Genomic DNA, 21,791 nt, shown 5'->3' on the forward strand with positions numbered 1-21,791 from the left:
AAGTATTAAATATTCAATTTAAGTTAAAAAAATAAACATACAGTTAATTTTTTTAACACTTATGTATATATTAACATAATATTAATTAATAATATACAATATTTTTACTGTAGGATAGCGGGAGGGTAACATTTACTATTACCACTCCAGCAACTGCAACAGTAGGGTAAACGTTGGATAGCGTCGGGGTAAAAATTACTATTCCCACTCCAGTGAGTGCAACAGTAGGGAAAGCGTTGGATAGCGTAGGGGTAAAAATTACTATTCCCACTCCAGAGAGTGCAACAGTAGGGAAAGCGTTGAATAGCGTAGCGGTAAAAATTACTATTCCCACTCCAGAGGGTGCAACAGTAGGGAAAGCGTTGGATAGCGTAAGGGTAAAAATTACTATTCCCACTCCAGAGAGTGCAACAGTAGGGAAATCGTTGGATAGCTTAGGGGTAAAAATTACTATTCCCACTCCAGAGAATGCAGCAGTAGGGAAAGCGTTGGATAGCGTAGGGGTAAAAATTACTATTCCCACTCCAGAGAGTGCAACAGTAGGGAAAGCGTTGGATAGCGTAGGGGTACAAATTAGTATTCCCAATCCAGAGAGTGCAACAGTAGGGAAAGCGTTGGATAGCATAGGGGTAAAAATTACTATTCCCACTCCAATGAGTGCAACAGTAGGGAAAGTAAATACTTCATATATTAATATTAATTAAATATTAATACCAATAAAAAGTTTATTAAAAGTGATTACAAATTTAATATAATATAATAATTAATCAATTAACAATACAAATAAAAATGTATTATTAAAATTCATTACCTAATAATGCAAATTATTTACCAATTAACAATTAATTAGCAATTAAAAATTAATTAACAATTATTTCAAAATAAATACCAATAAATAAATTAAAATATTTAATTAATTACTATTAAATTACTTCCCACCCTATTCCCCTATAAACCCACAACCCGCTACGGGAAATAAATTTATAAAATTAACATAATTATCAATTAATCAATTAATAAAAATGAATTACCGATTAAAATGTTATTATTACCAATTCAAAATTATTTAACAATTAATTCAAGATAAATACTAATAAATAAATTAAAATATTTAATTAATTATAATTAAATTACTTCCCACCCTATTCCCCTATAAACCCACAACCCCTTACGGAAAATAAATTAATAAAATTAACATAATGATCAATTAATCAATTAAGTAAAATGAATTGCCAATTAAAATATAATTAATTACCAATTAAAAATTAATTAACAATGAATTCAAAATATATACCAATAAATACATTTAAATATTTAATTAATTATAATTACCCTACTCCCCTATAAACCCACAACCCGCTACAGAATTAAATCACGCAAAAATTAAATAACATAAAATTCATTACTTAAAATAAATTATAAAATAAATATACACTTTTCACACATATACTAACATACAAAACACTTTAAAAAATTCGATATTATTAAAAATTCGATATATTTAATACCTATATTACATACTTCGATATTTTGACTTTCTATATTTATGAAAATCGATATTAATTTACTTACCTTAAATTCGATATTTTTGTTGACTATATTCTGTCCATTCGATATTTTGGACATTCTTAAATTTTCACTTCAATATTAGTGCTATTCTATATTTTTGATTCGATATTTTGTCTGTATACCCTTACATCATAATAGACCCCATAGTGTGGACTTACCAAGACCATACAGGTGCTTGGGGCCCTCCTATTGCTTACTTTTGATAGGCTTTCTTCCCACTCTGATTTGGCTGCTTATCATTTAATGTCGTTTTTGTTAATGTTTTGTTTGTCCCTCCCATGGAGCATCGCCTCTTAAACCATCTCTTTGACTGGCTTGCTTCTATGCTTCCTGTGCTTTCTTTTAGGAAACTACTTTTTCTTGCTGTTTTAGCACTACATAGTGTCTCCGCGATCTCTGTGGACTAGGAAAGGGGAGAAAAAAAAACGGCCCACAGAGGGCATGGAGACAGAGACAGAGAAATTAATGAAACTTCACTGTGCAGTGATTATCCGCTGTGGCCTCTCCTTCACCCCTTGCCCAATAAAGCAATCAGGCTGAGGGTGGCTGAGGAGGGGGTGATTGTTAGCAAAAATCGGCCTCCCTGGGGGCCAGGTGTTGCTCAGGCCCCCCTTTTTTGTTTGTTCTTAATTTAATGCGATTTTATATAGCGCGAACTTTACCAGAAGGTGTCAGAGCGCTTTACATAAGAATCAGTTGCGAAACATAAGGATTTAGGATTACACGCGTTACATAAAAGATACAAGCAGAAAACATTGCAAATGTACAAGATGTAAAGTCACACAAGGAAGAGATACAAACAGAAAGAAAAATTGCAAATGTACAAGTAGTAAAGTCACTCAAGGAAGAGAAACAAATGGATATACTCTAAGAGTCACATAGGAATGGTAGAGAGTACAAAGGTCTACTGCATATACTAGTGATTAGAGTTATCTCTAAATTCCTAAGGAAGGGATACAAATTGATATACTCTAAGAGTCACATAGGAATGGTAGAGAGTACAAAGGTCTACCGCACATACCAGTGATTAGAGTTATCTCTACATACATAGGGAAGGTATACCGATGGATATACTCTAGGAGTCACATAGGAATGGTAGATAGTACAAAGGTCTACTTCATATACTAGTGATTAGAGTTCTCTATATACATATATATACACACATAGTAGATTTTCTCAGGTAGATTTCTATTAAGTGGGGTTGGAGGGGGGATGCAGTCACAGCACCAAGGGAGGGTGGGAGGGATACAAGGGTATGGAGAAAAGGCAAAACAGAGAAGGGAAAAAACATTTGAGGATCGCCAAGGGGGAAACGAAAGAGAAGGGTACAAGACGAGGGAATGGACAATATGGCGGGTCGGGGTCCACAGAAAAACGGCCGAGGGAATAGTGGGCGAGGAAGAATGGGTCTCGCTGTGGGGGCCAGGTGATCTTTGCAACTTGCACCATCTTCACCTCAGCCTCCCCCTGGCTACCATGGATGACCCAGCAGCTGTGTTTTGTGCTCCCCTGCCAGGACGTTGCCCTGAGGCCTGGAGGGCTGGGGAGGGCTGATTAATTTACTAATTGCAGGGGCCTCACTGCTGTTCATGTGCTCCTGAGCTGAAGGTCTGGGGAGGGCTGAGTAGGTTAGTAATAGCAGGGGCTTAGCTGCTTATTAGGTGCTCCTTCCCTGAAGGGCTCAAATAATTTTGTGACAGAAAGGGGCCTTGCTGTTTTTTTAGTTGCCATTGTCACCTTTCCGCCGTGTCTCCTGTGCAAGAACAGTATCCTCTCAATTCAATTAATTTCTGTGCCAAACATCTTAAGGATTTTGGGGGCCCTGGGCCAAACATATTTTTGGGCCCCTGTTCGGAACAGATTTGAATTTATAATCCAATTTCTGATCTTTGATGCCCTCTTTCAGCTAGTCACTGGACAGTGCACTACCATACTTGTCCAAATTCCTAATGTATTTACATCTAATATTCAAGGACATTGTTGTGTGTAACCAAATGGTGTTTCATGAAAGGGCACGCCCCTTGAATGTGGGCCACGCCCCTTAATTATGGGCCGCGCCCCCCCCCCCTTGAATGTGGGCCACTTTTGTCGTCAGTGCCCGGGCCAAATTGTGATCCCAATCCGGTGCCTACCAAAAAATGAAGTTGTCCTTGTGTAACGTAACTGGTGCTCTTGTAAAGTGCTGAAATACTTTCAGGTCGAGTTAGCTCAGGGGCGTAACAAAGGCCCCGAGGTGTGGGGGGCCCCGAGCTCCAGGGGCCTCCTAAACGCACTGTACACTCACACTCACTACACTCACACAAGCGGCGGCGCAGTGGCCAATGAACACTTTATTTCACGGATTATAGTTTTGTGTTTGTTTAACATTGTAACATGTAGCACCGTTCCAGCAGGCAAGGGGCTTTTCGCTACAAGTCGTGACAGGCTGAAGGTGGAGAGATAATGTGGGGTCTAGCACCAGTTTATAATGTGAAAGATAAAAGGCAAGAAAGAACATCTATTTATGGTAAAATGTATGGCTGTCCTCTGAATCCCTCTGGAATGATGAGTTTTATGCATACGATGCATTTTTAATTTGATATCTGGGGGTTCTTGCAAGAAAAAGAAACAACAATGCTTTTGGACTATTTTTAAAATGCCCCCCTTCACCCAGAGAGTACACATTAAATGCTTGGCTTGCTCGCTTTGTTTTTCAGTGCACATATTTCCTGTGGTAAACTAAAAAGCACCACTACAAACCAGTTTAGTTGCATGTATGTTTGTTACAGGGAGTTCCCTCAAGCCCAGGGCATTTCTTCTAATTGCTGACAGTGGTTAACATTTTATGTAATATATGCGAGCACCTCTATTTTTTCATTTTGGAGCGCCTTGATTAAACTATTTCACATGAGGTGCTATGAAAGTTTGGACTAGTGTACGGGCGCACGTGGCTTGAGCGTGCTGCTCTGCTCCAGCAAGCTTGGGGCTTGCAGCAGTCTGCTGGCAGCCTCACCCAACTGCTTGATACAATGTATCATTATTGCGCTTTTCAATCAGCCTGATGTCATGCTGCTGTTGGAGCACGGCCAGCGCGGGAAGTTTGTTTTGCGAGCCTTAGGGCAGCTGGCTAGACTGAGAGAGTGCTGCGGAGATGCACTGCAAATAATCATGGCTCAGGCGGCTGTGCTAGGGAGCCTCGTCCTCCGGGAGCGCCAGAGCAGGTGCAGGTGAGTGGCCGCTCTGTGCCCTTAGAAGAGGCGTGGGTGCCCCAGTACGGTGTCAGTGGCATTTTGTGCTTGCAGGTGCAAGAGGCGGCATAAAATAGTCGGACTTATGTACCCACCAACAACCCTGACAACTGCTGCGTTACCTAACGGCCCTGAGTGCTGGCACTGTCACTTAGCGATATGTAAATTGTCCCCTTTTCCTGCCCCATTACTTCTTTCCACCATTTCCCTGTCCAGTGGCGTATCTGGGGTGCCCTGGGGCTCTGTACGAGAGTGGAAGATGTTCCCCTATCTGTTTGCCGGGTGGACAGTAAAATACATCTAAAAATTGAATTCCGGGCCCCTAAGACCAGTGAACCTGCTGCAGTACTTTCAGCTATGCTACTGTTTCCCCAGTATGTCCAGCGTCACTCCAGCCCCTTCCTTTCGCCCTGCCTTCTTCACCGCTTAGCAAGCAGCAGATAGTACCCGAGGTAGACCTCACTCTCTATTCAACACTTGCTCGCTCTCAGCGCACATCTAGTCCCGAGTCCATGACTCCTATATGTCTGGAGCTGCCCGAGTCTCTTTGCACGGAGATGTATAAACCTCGCCCATCCCCCTTTCAGGCCTTTGTGCAAGAGCACCTCTGGAGTAAATCTTGTCCAATTAGACTCAGCTGCGAGCTATTGAAGATAACCTGGGCGCAAATCACAGCATGACATTTGTTAAAATCATTAACACGCACTGTCATTAATTCCAGGTTCGTGCCATTTTAAAATGGAATCGTGTGCTACACATTTTTAGGTTTCACCTGGCGAACTGCTGCGCAGCAGCGTTTCGCGCAGGCGAAATCTTTTGAGAATAGTATGTGGGCTTTGTCCCGCCTCTGTCTTCCATTGGCTAGCTCCATAAATGGAGGCTAGCCATTGGAAGAGAGAGGCGTCCGTCATTGTGCGAGGCGATTCGTGGGCGTTCCGTCGAATTTTTCTCATCCCGCCCCTCTGTGACGTCATTCCGGCGGTGGGCGGATGTTATTTTTTTTTATGGGAGGGCGCGTTTTGATCATTTGTTCGTGGCTGACGTGCAGCCAGGAGCCGGGCCTCGGCCTTTCCTGCTGGTTCTGTTTCCGATCTCTCATGGTTCTGGCCTCTATCCCCTTCTCCTGGCATTGTCTGATTGTGTTCGTGAGTACTGTCTTTGTGTGTCTGATCTGTTAGTGATAGTTCCACTCTGTCTTCAGTTTACGAGTGGGACGGCACTCCATTGTGTTTTGTGTTTGTCTGCGTCTTTCTAGCCATTTCGAGGAAAGTGCTGCCTGGGATAACCAGACCGATATCGGTTAAAAGCCCCCTTTCTATGTTTTTTTTTTTTTGCCGTCTATGTCAATCAGCTCACTGCTTGGGCGGGAACTTCCTCTGAGGAGGAGACTGCGAGATGTGTCAGCCAGGCTTGTATGTCCGCCGCCCGGGAAACGCCGAATGAGGTAAAAACCACTTGATTTCTTCCCAAGAATTATTTTTGGGTAAATATTGACCGGAGCAGGAATCTTTGCCTTAAAGCGTCCACTTTAACGTACTATTGCTGCGCTGCCGTTTACGAGGTTCCGAACGCGTCTCCTCGCACCAATGTGACACCGATGAACAAACACCCCATGCGCAGCTCTCCACACGCCGCCACTGTGCCCGACCTGACACACGAGTTGCTACGAGCTCCACACCACTGCTAACACCCCATCCGCAGCTCTACACTCGCCGCCCCTGTGCCCGACCTGACACACGAGTTTCCGCAGCTTCCCCTTACGTACAGTGCTTAATTTGTAAAATATGAAGTCCAGGTGCTCAAATTTTTGTAGGAGGCCACACCCACACCCCATGGCTCCGCCCACTTCCTCTGCTGGCTCCACCCACTTCTCCCACTGGCTCCACCCACCTATTTCCCTGAATCGAAAGTGGTATTGGCTAACAATTAAAGACTGGTAGAGGAAGCAGTTGCACAAGACACTCCCAGTTGGCAGCTCACCACTTCCAAAACCACTCCCCGACACTCAGTTAAGCACACCAATGAATGCGAGCCTACTATGCAGGAAGGTCAAACTCCAGTGACGACTGACTGTGTAGTCTATGTTGCAGCATTATGGTACGGCTAGGTTGCTGGGCTGTTCTGAATAACGGCCAATGGACCCATAAAGCCAGCAGCAGTGGAGGAATAACTGCATCCGTGGGCCCACGCTATAAAAAGTAATTTAACATAATGAGCCATTTCTATGCTTTGCAGACAAATATAACACTGAACACTAGTACACAGTTGATTGTAAAAAAACAAGAAAAACAAGTCTACCTGAAAGTGCCAGTGTTCAGTGTTATATCTGTCTACAAAGCATTCAAATGGCTTAGTATCCTAAGTAATGTTTTATAGTGTGTGGGGCTCACAGCTTCAGTTCTTCCACCACTGCTACCTGCTTTTAACTTGAAAAAAAAAATGTCTTTCGCCGCAAAAGTTAAAAGCCAGCAGCAGTGGAGGAAGAGCTGCAGCCGTGAGTACCACATACTATAAAATGTTTTTTAGAATAGTCAGCCACTTGAATGCTTTGTAGATAAATATAACACTGAACACTGGCACACAGCTGATTAGAGAAAAGCAAGATTACCTGAACATGCCACTCAAGGCAATTTTTTGCCACCAGTACTCAGGGCTCATACCAACACTGATGCACACCAAGAAGACAGGGCCTATAACGACGAAATTTGCGCTTCAGAGCAGAGTCAAGAGCACTTGCCCAACATCAAGCACCATCCTTGAAAAGGTAAGGTGTTCTCTCAGGTGCTGCTCCTACAACTCAGGGGTAGAGTTATTTGTTAAAATGGGAGTGTCTTCTCCATTGTATCGTAGAGTGCGTGCTTGGCAGCCTGAGACTTAGTGAGCAGAGCGGCTCCTCTAGATCAGCAATGAGGTGCTTGGTAAGAGCCCAAGGGTTATTGAGAGGCCCTTGGTTAGAAGTCCAGCCCAACTGCATTTTTATTATCCTTTTTCTTAACAAATAAAATACTTCCTTTCTGTAGGGACTTTGAAAAAGCTGTGGGGGGAGCATCCACAGCAAGGATCAGGCAGGGGAGACACAGCACAGACATGACAGGCATATTACAAGCAGCGTGGGCCTGGACAGGCACGACTGGTATAGCACTGCCAAAGCAGGCACAGCAGCAACATTAACACCCGCATAGAGCAGTCCGGACAGTTGTAGCGCAAGTGGGGAAACTGTGTGAGCAGACATATTGCAGGTGTAGGGCAGATCCAGAGGGCAGGTAGGGCACATGGAGGCAACCTGCAAAACCTATTGTTGTGGATTTTTTTTTCCTCTGGTAGTGGTTTGAAAAACAGATGCATTCAATCAGAACAGTGAAATAATTAGTCCTTTAACAGGGAAAGACAAATCCAACGTCCAACAAAAGGTGATAAAAAAATCTCCCCAAATTTTACCCTGTAATATAAAGTACTCGTGCTGGTGTTTCTAAGATATGCAAAGTCACCGCTCTTTGATGGTGGCCTCGTATTTACTAAGGTTTCGCACAGGCAGTCACGGTGCGAAAAGCAATGCAAAATGTGTTGATATACTTATAATTAAAAAGCACGCAAGAGCAGTGCAAAATTGTGCAGCGCTGACAAGTACCAGCGCTACCCATAGTAAATATAAGGCTTCCGGTCCTGTGTTTGCGTAAAATATGGCCAGTGGTCCTGATTATGTGGCTATAACAAAAAACACAAAATCATTGTGCCCGTGGAACCAAACGAACGCTAATTATACAAATTAAGCACTGGGCTTAGTGCAGGTGTAGCAAGGGCAGATAGAGAGGGCAGGCAGGGCACACGAAGGCAACGTGCAGCTAGGAGATGAAGAGAGCAGACAGGACATATGCCCAGAGCATGCAGGCACTGTCTAGACAGAGCAGGCACAACCTTGGCAGAAAAAGTGCAGTGCAATGCAGGCAGAACGATATGACACCACAGAACACACAGACAGAGCTGGCACAGCGCTTAGACAGAAGGCAGAGTGCAGGCTAGTTAGACACAGGCCGCACAGCACAAAAAAGAGCAAGCTTGGCTCGGGCACCGCTTAATCAGGACAGCACAGGCAGGACAGTGACAGCACAGGCAGGACAGTGACAGCACAGGCAGGAACAGCGCACAGCTGCTTAAGGTGAGAGGCAGTACTGGGCTCACTGTTAACTACGACTCTCCTCTTGCCCCCAGGCCTGCTGCGGCCTGCTGCTCCTCTTGTTAAACAGCTGGCATCACACGGAGGCACCGGATGGGCTGCCAGCCCACGCCAATGTGTCTACAAAGCATTCACATTGCTTATCTTTCAAAATAACATTTTATTGTGTGGGGCCAACGGTTGCTGTTCTTCCGCAACTGCAGCTGGCTCTAACTTAAAAAATATATATTTCGCTGCAGAAGTTAAAAGCCAGCAGCAGTGCAGGAAGTACTGCATCCACGGGCCCCACACTATAAAACGTGTTTTAGCATAATGATTCATTTCAAGATAAAATTGCAGTCAAATATCACGGTGGTAAAAGGAATTACTTACTGGCACTGTGGGATGGCCTTTTTCCTTTTAAATAATCTGCGAGGATGAGGCCTGCTGCCAATGCTGCTTGCCTCTGACGTCGGATAATGATTAAGACGGCAGCTGTATGCTGGGCGCCCATGGGTGAAAACACTTCTAATTGGTCGATTCGGGGCACAAACTTGATGATTCGACAAGGAGGGACGGGGCCAGCCTACTAACATGTTTTGCAATTGTTTATTGGTAGTGCGCTATGCTAGCGCGAGCAGCGCTACCAATGAATGACTTGCAAAATGGTGACCTACGCCGAGGCAGGGACCCACGCAGCTTTAATTTCTGGCGGTAATCGTAATGTGTGTGGCTGGTATTTAGGTGGGCGGCGAAGCCGCTGCATTCAATTTGAAATCGCTTAGGCACCCGTATTATTGCGCAATATCAGCTCTTCACGGGGTGCGGGAGAAGAAGACTGGAACAGTCAGTGGCACCTACTCTGAGCAGCGCGCAGCCAATAAAATTATTATTCTTACTGTATGTGGACTCAACCAGCGTGTAGACCCGGAGCTGAGAATTAAGTGCCGGTGCTAAGCACCGGAAAGCTCCGGCCCAAATTAAGCACTGCTTACGTAACCAGATCACCTCACCTGGCTCTTCACAGCTTCCACTCATGGGGGTGGTTGCGCCTTTCAGCCTCTGGATGAACGATAATACAGGTCCCCCTTAAACAATGTCGCTCCTCACGCAGCCCCCGTGTCCGTCCTGACACTCGAATTCCGGCCACACCACACGCACTGCTCCTACAGTAAATACTCTTGAGCAGGTCTCCGCTCCTACGGCCAGGCTCCTATGAACTTCCGCAAAGGTTGGTGGCCGCACCACAGATGATTAAAGTAACCACCAATCCAAACCCAAGACCGCATAGGAAGGAGCTCCTTTAAATTTGTGGCAATAAAAGTCCTTGAAATACCGGAGCTCGTCGCTCACGTTTAAGATGAAGAGTAACTTCTTCAAAACTCCCGTCCTCTGGCAAGAATTAATAACTTCAGGGGAAGGCACCACGCTGTCCCTGACACAGCATCCCGTCTCTGTCGCCAAATTGTGGTAATACATCACAAACAGCTTCTAGGTAACACCTTTGTTTATTGTCACCAGTATAAAGCAGTTCAGTGCCTCCAGTGCCAGAGGGGAACAAACATTCAGTCAACATTTTAATGCAGCCTTCCTCTGAAGGCTCTAGGAACAAACCACTGGGCGTATGGCCACAGGGGGGAAAGGAGGGAAGGCCAGAACCAGAGGGGAGATTACAACAGTACCGCCCTGTCATCTGTTTATGGGCGGACGGGGTTTCTCATTTGTGTGTGTGTGTTTGGTGTACACCCGTTCCACTCTATCTTTAGCTTACAAGTCGGACGTGGTGTGTGTACTTCGCGCCACTTTGTCGGACGCCATTTTTTTATTGTGCAGGAACATATCACAGAGTAAGTACCTCTCTCTGACTTGCCCGCGCTCTACTGCTGGTTCTGTTTCCGACCTCTCATGGTTCCGGCCTCTATCCCCCTCTCCTGGCATTGTCTGATTGTGTTCGTGAGTACAGTCTTTGTGTGTCTGTTCCGTTAGTGATAGTTCCGCTCCGTCTTCAGTTTACGAGTGGGACGGCACTCCATTGTGTTTTGTGTTTGTCTGCGTCTTTCTAGCCATTTGAGAGCTTCGTACCGCTCTGCCATCTGTTTATGGGCGGACGGGGTTTCTCATTTGTGTGTGTGTTTGGTGTACAGTTTATCAAAGGAAGAATGGACACTTGATACTACTTAACCATTGGTTAAGATGGAACACTCTCATAAACGCGGTGTTAGTAGTGCGGTGTATGTTTTTCTTCCGCCCCTCACACGCGTTATGGCATTTATCATCGAGTGAACCAACAACGTGCTATATGCCAAGCCTCAACCCGAGGCAACCTCTGGCGCTAGTAGCAGTGTCCAGAGATAAGGGAAGAGGGATGTGGGGCACCCAGAAAAAATGATAAGAAGCATATACTGCACCAAAGGTAATTTTAATAAAAGGTGGAGTATCGCTATTAAAAATAGTTGTGGTATAGTTTGAGGTCGAGTTAATGGATCTCTTTATACCTTTTTAAAAAATAGCGTCAACATGTTTCTGCTCCATGTCGCCCAGCCGGGTCTACGGAGCATTCGTCAGGACAAATACAGAACACAAAAAACAAAAAGTAGGTAGTGATTACTAACACTATTTGCGTAGTAATATTATACTAAATTTTTCGCTTTTTCGATAATTTTCTGAAAAAAGGAGGGGGAAAAAATTCTAAATTAGGAATTATTTCTTACGGGTGCATATATAGCATTCATGTGATCTCTCAACATTTGTGGAGGATTACTTAATGTGAGTAAAGAAAAACGTTAAGAACTGGTAAAGTGCTCTGGGGAAATGCGTGGTGTTTTTAGCTTCTTAGGAGGATTTACTTTTAGTTACTGTTGGTGGTCTAACATTTAAAGGGGGGGCTGGCTGTGATGTTAAATAAAGACTTTCTTAGTCTGAAACGTGTGCGGCAGCCTGCTTAGTGTAACGAGAATATACGATGGGGGTCGTGATCTTAACAACGTTAAATACGTACATAGTACCATGGCGGTAATCTTACCTATTATGCTGATAGTATTCAGCTTCAGTCAGGTGGCAAAGGGACTCTCTGGTCCCAGACTGAAACGAAAAAGTAGTAAAGGGGGGCCTTCAGGCAGTGTTCTTACCTCTAGAAAGGTCGAGCGCTTACCCGAATTTGGACGCCATTCTTACCAGCGCATGGAGAGTTCCCAGGACTTGTGCTGTCTCTGCCCCCGGATGCTAGGTGACGGTTTCCTGTTACTTTTGTAAGTTGGGAAAGTCAAGGAGCTAGAGAACAGACTATACTATTGCTGGCGTTATCGGCAAATATAGTTTTAAGTTTTTTAGATGAGGTTAAATATCGGTCTAAATGGTGTAGAGCGATTAGGTTTTCTAACCTTATAATATTTGTAATTAGATACCGACAGAAAAGTTAGATACATCATTAGTCATAGGGTACTCTTTTTGTACGTTGGATCCGGTTGAAAAAGTCACTGCTTTTTAGGACCATGGGGCGTATATGTTCCTTGTTTTATGAGAACTGGCACCAGGGAATGTTATCATTGAGCCCAAATAGATGGGTTTTCAAACGGTCTACCCACCGTTGTTCTTTTTCAAACAAGATTCGTGTAGCATTACAAGGTCTGGATGTCAGTTTTTCAAGAACTGTCCATCTCATTTCTTCGCAGTCATGATTCAGATCGACAAAGTGGGAACAGAGCTTTGTATTGTTCTTTTTGAGTCGGATGTTGCTTTTGTGTTCCCCTATACGGATCTTGACTTTCCTACAAGTCATCCCGATATATTTCTTGTCACATGGGCACTTGATCATATAGATCACGTGGGACGAATTACAATTCGTGTGTTGTTTTTGTGTCCAGACAAGGGAATCAGTAAGTTGTAGTGATTGCGTGGTTGTTGTTAATTTGCATACTTGACAGGAGCCACAGGGATGGTGTCCTGTGATAGGTGACATTTCCAGACTCCTTAAATCTGTGGGTTTGATCTTAGGTAAGGAAGGGCGGGTATGAACCAGTAGATCTTTTAAGTTTTTTGTCCGCTTGTTGGCGAAGCGGGGCTTTGGCCAGGTGAGTTTTCCAGTGTTCAGAATGGGCCAGTTTTTATTGATGAGTTTTTGTACATCGTATGTCGCAGGACAAAATGTTGTTACACATGTGGCAAGATCTTGGTTGGCTTCTTTGTTATTGACTTGTAGAAGGCAATCCCTCGGCTGGTTTTTGGCTCTTTTGCAGCATTTATTGATAGTAGCAGAGGTGTAGTCTCGTGATTTTAATTTTTTACACAGTTCTTTCGATTGTATTTCATAGTCAGATTTTTTGCTACAGTTTCTTTTGAGTCTTAAAAACTGGCTATATGGTAAGTTGTCCCTGAGAGCTTTTGGGTGATAGCTTTTATAAGATAAAAGACTATTCTTTGCTGTCGGTTTTGTGTATGTTTTTGTTTCCAGCTTTCCGTTATCTGCGAAGATTGTAAGGTCGAGGAAATCTAGCTGGGTTTTACTCATGGTATAAGTGAAATTCAGCCACTTATCTCTCTCGTTTAGCCAATTCATGAAAAGTTGTAGATCTTTGTTGTTATGCCAGATCAGAAGGATGTCGTCTATGTAACGTTTCCAGTATAAAATACTGGAAACGTACGGGTTGGTCTCATTTAGGACAAAGTTGGTCTCGAAACGACTCACATACAGACCCGCTACTGACGGGGCGAAGGAACTACCCATAGATGTTCCGTGGGATTGAAGGTATAGGTCGCCATTGTACTCGAAGAAATTTTCTGTAAGTGCTAAGCGACAGCACTCCAAGACAAAGTGTCTGGGTGTTCTGTAGGTCCACTCTTCCATGAATAGTAGGTCTTCTAACATTTGGAGAGTTTCTTGCTGGGGGAGGCTGGTGTACAGTTGTTCTACATCCAGACCTACCAGTACCATAGTATCTGGGTCGAATGTTTTGTCTGATAGTTGGATGAGTAGATCTCGGGTGTCTTTAAGGTAGGTGGGTGTTTTTTGCACCATTGTTTTCAGGTACTCATCAGCAAATTTGGACAATGGTTCTAAAAGAGAGCCAATTCCCGAAACTATGGGGCGTCCAGGAGGGGGGACTCTGTTTTTGTGAGTCTTGGGGAGAGAGTAAAAGAACGGTATTTTTGGTTCTTTTGTTATTAAGAAATCAGCTTCATAGACCATCATTGCAATGGTGTTTTGGAGTCTGGGGGTAGGATCTGTTAGTATTCTTTTGTGTTTTTTTAACGGCCTCTTCTGGGAAATCAACACACTGCCGGCAATGAGAATATCCATCACAGATGACCAAACAAGAGTCCTGAATAAAGGTCTGGGATTTGTCCCTACTCCCCCACTAGACACCTTCAAATTGAAGTGTGAACTTTCCGAGTTCTGTAGAACGCTAAAGTTAAAATCATTCTTTGCGGGCACAGAATATCGTAATGAGGGAGACACATCATTACGTAACAAATCCAAATTTAATCCACCTAACAGTGCTATTCCAGTAGAAATCCAGACCTTCGAACAAGCATTGTTGAAAGGAATAGACGATTTGGACAAAACAAAAAAACACACCTTCCAAAATCTATCTAAAAAGGAGCGCTCAGCGTTGGAAGAACTGCAGAAAAACACAGAAATTATCATCAAACCTGCAGATAAGGGGGGAGGAATCGTCATTTTAAGCAAACAAGGATATGACGAACAATGTCTCAAACTTTTGGCAGATACAAAATTCTACAAAAGAATACTAACAGATCCTACCCCCAGACTCCAAAACACCATTGCAATGATGGTCTATGAGGCTGAAACAAACTCTTGGATCTCCAAAAAAGAAGCTGATTTCTTAATAACAAAAGAACCAAAATTACCGTTCTTTTACTCTCTCCCCAAGACTCACAAAAACAGAGTCCCCCCTCCTGGACGCCCCATAGTTTCGGGAATTGGCTCTCTTTTAGAACCATTGTCCAAATTTGCTGATGAGTACCTGAAAACAATGGTGCAAAAAACACCCACCTACCTTAAAGACACCCGAGATCTACTCATCCAACTATCAGACAAAACATTCGACCCAGATACTATGGTACTGGTAGGTCTGGATGTAGAACAACTGTACACCAGCCTCCCCCAGCAAGAAACTCTCCAAATGTTAGAAGACCTACTATTCATGGAAGAGTGGACCTACAGAACACCCAGACACTTTGTCTTGGAGTGCTGTCGCTTAGCACTTACAGAAAATTTCTTCGAGTACAATGGCGACCTATACCTTCAATCCCACGGAACATCTATGGGTAGTTCCTTCGCCCCGTCAGTAGCGGGTCTGTATGTGAGTCGTTTCGAGACCAACTTTGTCCTAAATGAGACCAACCCGTACGTTTCCAGTATTTTATACTGGAAACGTTACATAGACGACATCCTTCTGATCTGGCATAACAACAAAGATCTACAACTTTTCATGAATTGGCTAAACGAGAGAGATAAGTGGCTGAATTTCACTTATACCATGAGTAAAACCCAGCTAGATTTCCTCGACCTTACAATCTTCGCAGATAACGGAAAGCTGGAAACAAAAACATACACAAAACCGACAGCAAAGAATAGTCTTTTATCTTATAAAAGCTATCACCCAAAAGCTCTCAGGGACAACTTACCATATAGCCAGTTTTTAAGACTCAAAAGAAACTGTAGCAAAAAATCTGACTATGAAATACAATCGAAAGAACTGTGTAAAAAATTAAAATCACGAGACTACACCTCTGCTACTATCAATAAATGCTGCAAAAGAGCCAAAAACCAGCCGAGGGATTGCCTTCTACAAGTCAATAACAAAGAAGCCAACCAAGATCTTGCCACATGTGTAACAACATTTTGTCCTGCGACATACGATGTACAAAAACTCATCAATAAAAACTGGCCCATTCTGAACACTGGAAAACTCACCTGGCCAAAGCCCCGCTTCGCCAACAAGCGGACAAAAAACTTAAAAGATCTACTGGTTCATACCCGCCCTTCCTTACCTAAGATCAAACCCACAGATTTAAGGAGTCTGGAAATGTCACCTATCACAGGACACCATCCCTGTGGCTCCTGTCAAGTATGCAAATTAACAACAACCACGCAATCACTACAACTTACTGATTCCCTTGTCTGGACACAAAAACAACACACGAATTGTAATTCGTCCCACGTGATCTATATGATCAAGTGCCCATGTGACAAGAAATATATCGGGATGACTTGTAGGAAAGTCAAGATCCGTATAGGGGAACACAAAAGCAACATCCGACTCAAAAAGAACAATACAAAGCTCTGTTCCCACTTTGTCGATCTGAATCATGACTGCGAAGAAATGAGATGGACAGTTCTTGAAAAACTGACATCCAGACCTTGTAATGCTACACGAATCTTGTTTGAAAAAGAACAACGGTGGGTAGACCGTTTGAAAACCCATCTATTTGGGCTCAATGATAACATTCCCTGGTGCCAGTTCTCATAAAACAAGGAACATATACGCCCCATGGTCCTAAAAAGCAGTGACTTTTTCAACCGGATCCAACGTACAAAAAGAGTACCCTATGACTAATGATGTATCTAACTTTTCTGTCGGTATCTAATTACAAATATTATAAGGTTAGAAAACCTAATCGCTCTACACCATTTAGACCGATATTTAACCTCATCTAAAAAACTTAAAACTATATTTGCCGATAACGCCAGCAATAGTATAGTCTGTTCTCTAGCTCCTTGACTTTCCCAACTTACAAAAGTAACAGGAAACCGTCACCTAGCATCCGGGGGCAGAGACAGCACAAGTCCTGGGAACTCTCCATGCGCTGGTAAGAATGGCGTCCAAATTCGGGTAAGCGCTCGACCTTTCTAGAGGTAAGAACACTGCCTGAAGGCCCCCCTTTACTACTTTTTCGTTTCAGTCTGGGACCAGAGAGTCCCTTTGCCACCTGACTGAAGCTGAATACTATCAGCATAATAGGTAAGATTACCGCCATGGTACTATGTACGTATTTAACGTTGTTAAGATCACGACCCCCATCGTATATTCTCGTTACACTAAGCAGGCTGCCGCACACGTTTCAGACTAAGAAAGTCTTTATTTAACATCACAGCCAGCCCCCCCTTTAAATGTTAGACCACCAACAGTAACTAAAAGTAAATCCTCCTAAGAAGCTAAAAACACCACGCATTTCCCCAGAGCACTTTACCAGTTCTTAACGTTTTTCTTTACTCACATTAAGTAATCCTCCACAAATGTTGAGAGATCACATGAATGCTATATATGCACCCGTAAGAAATAATTCCTAATTTAGAATTTTTTCCCCCTCCTTTTTTCAGAAAATTATCGAAAAAGCGAAAAATTTAGTATAATATTACTTCACAAATAGTGTTAGTAATCACTACCTACTTTTTGTTTTTTGTGTTCTGTATTTGTCCTGACGAATGCTCCGTAGACCCGGCTGGGCGACATGGAGCAGAAACATGTTGACGCTATTTTTTAAAAAGGTATAAAGAGATCCATTAACTCGACCTCAAACTATACCACAACTATTTTTAATAGCGATACTCCACCTTTTATTAAAATTACCTTTGGTGCAGTATATGCTTCTTATCATTTTTTCTGGGTGCCCCACATCCCTCTTCCCTTATCTCTGGACACTGCTACTAGCGCCAGAGGTTGCCTCGGGTTGAGGCTTGGCATATAGCACGTTGTTGGTTCACTCGATGATAAATGCCATAACGCGTGTGAGGGGCGGAAGAAAAACATACACCGCACTACTAACACCGCGTTTATGAGAGTGTTCCATCTTAACCAATGGTTAAGTAGTATCAAGTGTCCATTCTTCCTTTGATAAACTATACTATTACTACTGGGGTGATGAATGGACCGTCTACCCTACTCCCCAACCTTTGATTAATTGCTGTGTTTGGTGTACACCCGTTCCGTCTTTAGCTTACGAGTCGGACGTGGTGTGTGTATTTCGAGCCACTTTGTCTTTAGCTCTATAAGTTGACGAAGCCCCTGCAGTTCTCTTCCAGGGGATCCTCATCAATAGTCATAAGCATTAAAATATTCCCGCCCATGCGCGGGACCCCGGAAACACTATATTATATGTGCCCCACATATATATATACATATATATAAACAATATATATATAAAAACAAGCAATAGCAGCCAAATCACATTAGAGCTGAAATATGCTGTGAAGAATTTCCACAATACATATATAATAAGCATTAGAAACATGAGAAACAACACCAAGGATTGTTTAGAAATTGTTTTAATGCTCAGAAAGCAGTAGAAATTCTCATAACTCACTGGAAGCATAAGAAGCTCCCAGGCTGCATTGCAAACACACAGTCTAAAAAGACTGAAAAGCTAACCTGTAGCTGAATAGCAAAAAACTGACACTGTGCCTTTAAGGCACTCATGACCCCCTGTATCCCATCATGCCCCAGGGGTGACAGTTAGGTCAGTTGTTCTTTCCGGCTCCTTCAGTGAAGGACCCTGGTTACACAGCTCCACTATTTTTCTGGTTTTTGACAGAAAAATACTTCTTTTTTGTCAACTTTTACTCTTACTTCGACGTCTTACATCTAGTCAAGTAAGATACTGCTTGTTTTCAGCAGTTTAGTGAGCATTTTCCTCTGAGAATGCCTTCACTCTTTGATAAATGCCCTTCTTGTGGCAACAAGAAGGCAAAATCAGACAGCCACGACGTCTGTATCCTTTGCCTGCCTGAAGATCATGATCCAGGCACCTGTCCACATTGTGAGAACCTGTCAGGAAGAATTCTCAAAGACAGGGAAAGAATTCGAATTTATGGCCTGGCTCACAGGGCTTCAAGAGGGAGATCTCCAGTGAAGAAGGGCTCCAAGAAGACTCATACATCTTCAAGAAAGAAGTCTTCATACCCTTCAACTTCAGCGTCGGGCTCGGCGCTGAGAACAGAACCACAGGTGGAGTTTTCCTCTTCGAAACTACCGTCGACGGCGGGCTCGCCTTCGAGAAGAAGACCAGGTACGTCGACGACGTCGAAAGAACCAGCTCCGTCGTTGAAATCCCCTCCGCCGTCGTCAACCGGGCAACGATCGGCGTTGAGGAAGGCTACTCCGCCGCCGTCAACCAGGCGACGGTCGGCGTCGAGATCCATTACCCCTCCGCCGTCGTCAACCAGGCGACGACCGGCGTCGAGAAGTGTGACCCCTCCGCCGTCGTCCAAGAAGCGGCAATCGGCGTCGAGGACCAAGACCCCTCCGCCGTCGACAGTAGCTCGTCGATCGGCGTCGAGGACGCAGTCTCCGTCAGTGCAGCATCAGCGCTCGGCGTCGAGGGTGCCCAATACCCCTCCGCCGTCGTCGCACAGGCATTCAACGTCGAGGCAGAGATCTCCGTCGACGGCCAACCATTGCCGTTCGACGTCGAGGCAGAAAGCTCCGTCGACGACAGGACGAGGTCGCTCGACGTCGAGAGAAAAGCTTCCGTCGGCGACAGGACATCGTCGGTCGACGTCGAGGCAGAGGTCTCCGTCGACGGCCGGACACCGCCGTTCGACGTCGAAGCAGAGGGCTCCATCGACGGCTACTCATCGCTGCTCGACGTCGAGAGACTACAGAACCTCTCATGGACATTCGGGGTCGAGATTGTTTGATCCTCCGACTCCCCGAAGGCGTTCGACGGCGAGAAAAGAACGCTCGACGTCGAGACATTCAGATACTATCATGGTGACGGAATCTGCTTCTCACCATTCATCTTATCGGTCCTCTGGCTCCTCAACTGAGCGTTCAAGGTCCAGAAGCCCTATACACAAAACTCCTGAGCGTCGTCCAGATCCATCGACAGGGCGAATCAGGCTGTCACCTAGATGGTACAGATCCTTGGACCGTTGGCTAGATGCTGGGCCTACCAAGCGTATGCAGGAATATGCCAGCCCAGACCACAGGTCTCCTCTCCAAGACCTGGTGGAGGAGATGGACAAGCGTAGCCCTCCAAAGCGCACATCCCCTGTGAGACTACACCAAAGCGCCAAGAAGATCCCGTTCTCCTAGAGGGGAACATAGAATGGAAGGTCGGATAAGGTCTCGCTCTCCTAGGGGCAGATCTCCCGTGAGATCACCAGCCAGATCTCCCAGAACATCCCGATCTCCTAGAAAGGAACCTCGGACAAAAGATCGGATCAGATCTCGCTCCCCTAGACGGGAGGAGCATTCAAGGAGGTCACGGGAGCGGAGACTCAGTGCTCATCGTAGACATAGACGTACTCCGTCTACTTCTTCAACCTCTTCTACCAGATCGTCCAAGAGGGACTACTCCCCGACTTTGACGGACAGTCCAACGTCCAGGTCCTCCCCAGTGGATGATATTGGCACGTATCTGGATGTACTGCAAAGAGGTGCCCTTAAACTGAACATCGAGATGTCTGTCCCTCAAGTAACAACGACAGGCATTTTTGAAACTTTACACAAGAGGGCCATCTCCAGACCTCTGCTGCCTTTAGTTCCGGGGATTATGGACCCTGTCAAGGAGGTTTTCCTAACCCCAGCAGCAATCAGAGCAGTACCGGCACGCATTCAGAAGAAGTACAAACCGGCGGCTTCTGACCCGGTATTTGTAAAATCTGACCCTCCAGCAGACTCTGTCATTGTGGCAGCGGCGAGGAAGACACATGCGGTTGCTGGTTCCTCTTCAGTCCCGCCGGATAAGGACAGCAAAACTCAAGACTCCTGGGGTCGAAAGGTTTGCAACTCTGCTTCTTCCACTCTTAAGGTCGCTAGTGCAGCTGCGCTTCTGGGTCGGTATGACAGAGCCTTATGGGACTCAATGGAAAGATTCAAAGCCAAGCTACCAAAAGAGGACCAGCAGGACTTTGAAGAAACTGTTACGGAGGGGTGTCTGGTGGCGAATCAGATGATAAGCACGGCCGCGGATGGGGCGGTGCTTTCGGCTCATTCCTATTCCCATGGAGTTTGTGCCAGAAGATCGGCCTGGTTGCGCCTTACAGGTCTGAAACCGGATGCTCAGCATCGGATTCTGAATCTTCCCTTTTCGGGGTCCGCTCTCTTCGGCGAACATGCGGACGAAGAGATGACCCGAATGAAGACTGAGCTGGACACGGTGAAGGCGGTGGGCTTGGAGAAGAAAAAGGAATTCAAGCGCCGCTTCAAAACCAACAGGGGGAGAGGGGCTCAACAGAGGGTTCAAACCCCTCAGTGGTCCCAAACCAAAACTCAAGGGAAACCCCAGTTTCGTGGCAAGCCCAGCAGAGGTAGAGGAGGTCACCAACAGTCCTCCAACACCACAAGAGGAGGAAAGGCCTGAACAGAGGCTTCCTCTGACGCCGTTGCCCACTCCAGTGGGAGGAAGTGCTTCACAACACCTGGCAGAGTGGGTCAGCATCACAAGAGATCAGTGGGTGCTGAATATACTGCGCAATGGATACAGGATACGTTTCCGTGCTCTTCCAAAGAGCGTCCCTCCGAAGAGCTCTTGCCCTCACCAACTAAGCTTGCTCCGACAAGAGGTAAAAATCCTGCTGCAAAAAAGAGCGATAGAAGAAGTTCCTCTCGCTCTAAGAGGAAAAGGAGTTTACTCCAGATATTTCCTTGTCCCCAAAAAAGATCAGGAGGACAAGTTCAGACCAATACTCGACCTACGACTTCTAAACAAAGTTATCGTCAAGGAAAAGTTCCGCATGTTAGCGCTTCACCAGATATGTCCTCATCTACAAGCCGGAGATTGGATGTGTTCGGTGGATCTGCAAGATGCGTACTTTCACATCCCGATTGCGCAACAACATCGCAAGTACCTATGGTTTGTTGTGGGAAACAAACACT

The sequence above is a fragment of the Lissotriton vulgaris genome, chromosome 5, assembly GCF_964263255.1.
Source record: "Lissotriton vulgaris chromosome 5, aLisVul1.2, whole genome shotgun sequence".
NCBI lineage: Eukaryota > Metazoa > Chordata > Amphibia > Caudata > Salamandridae > Lissotriton > Lissotriton vulgaris.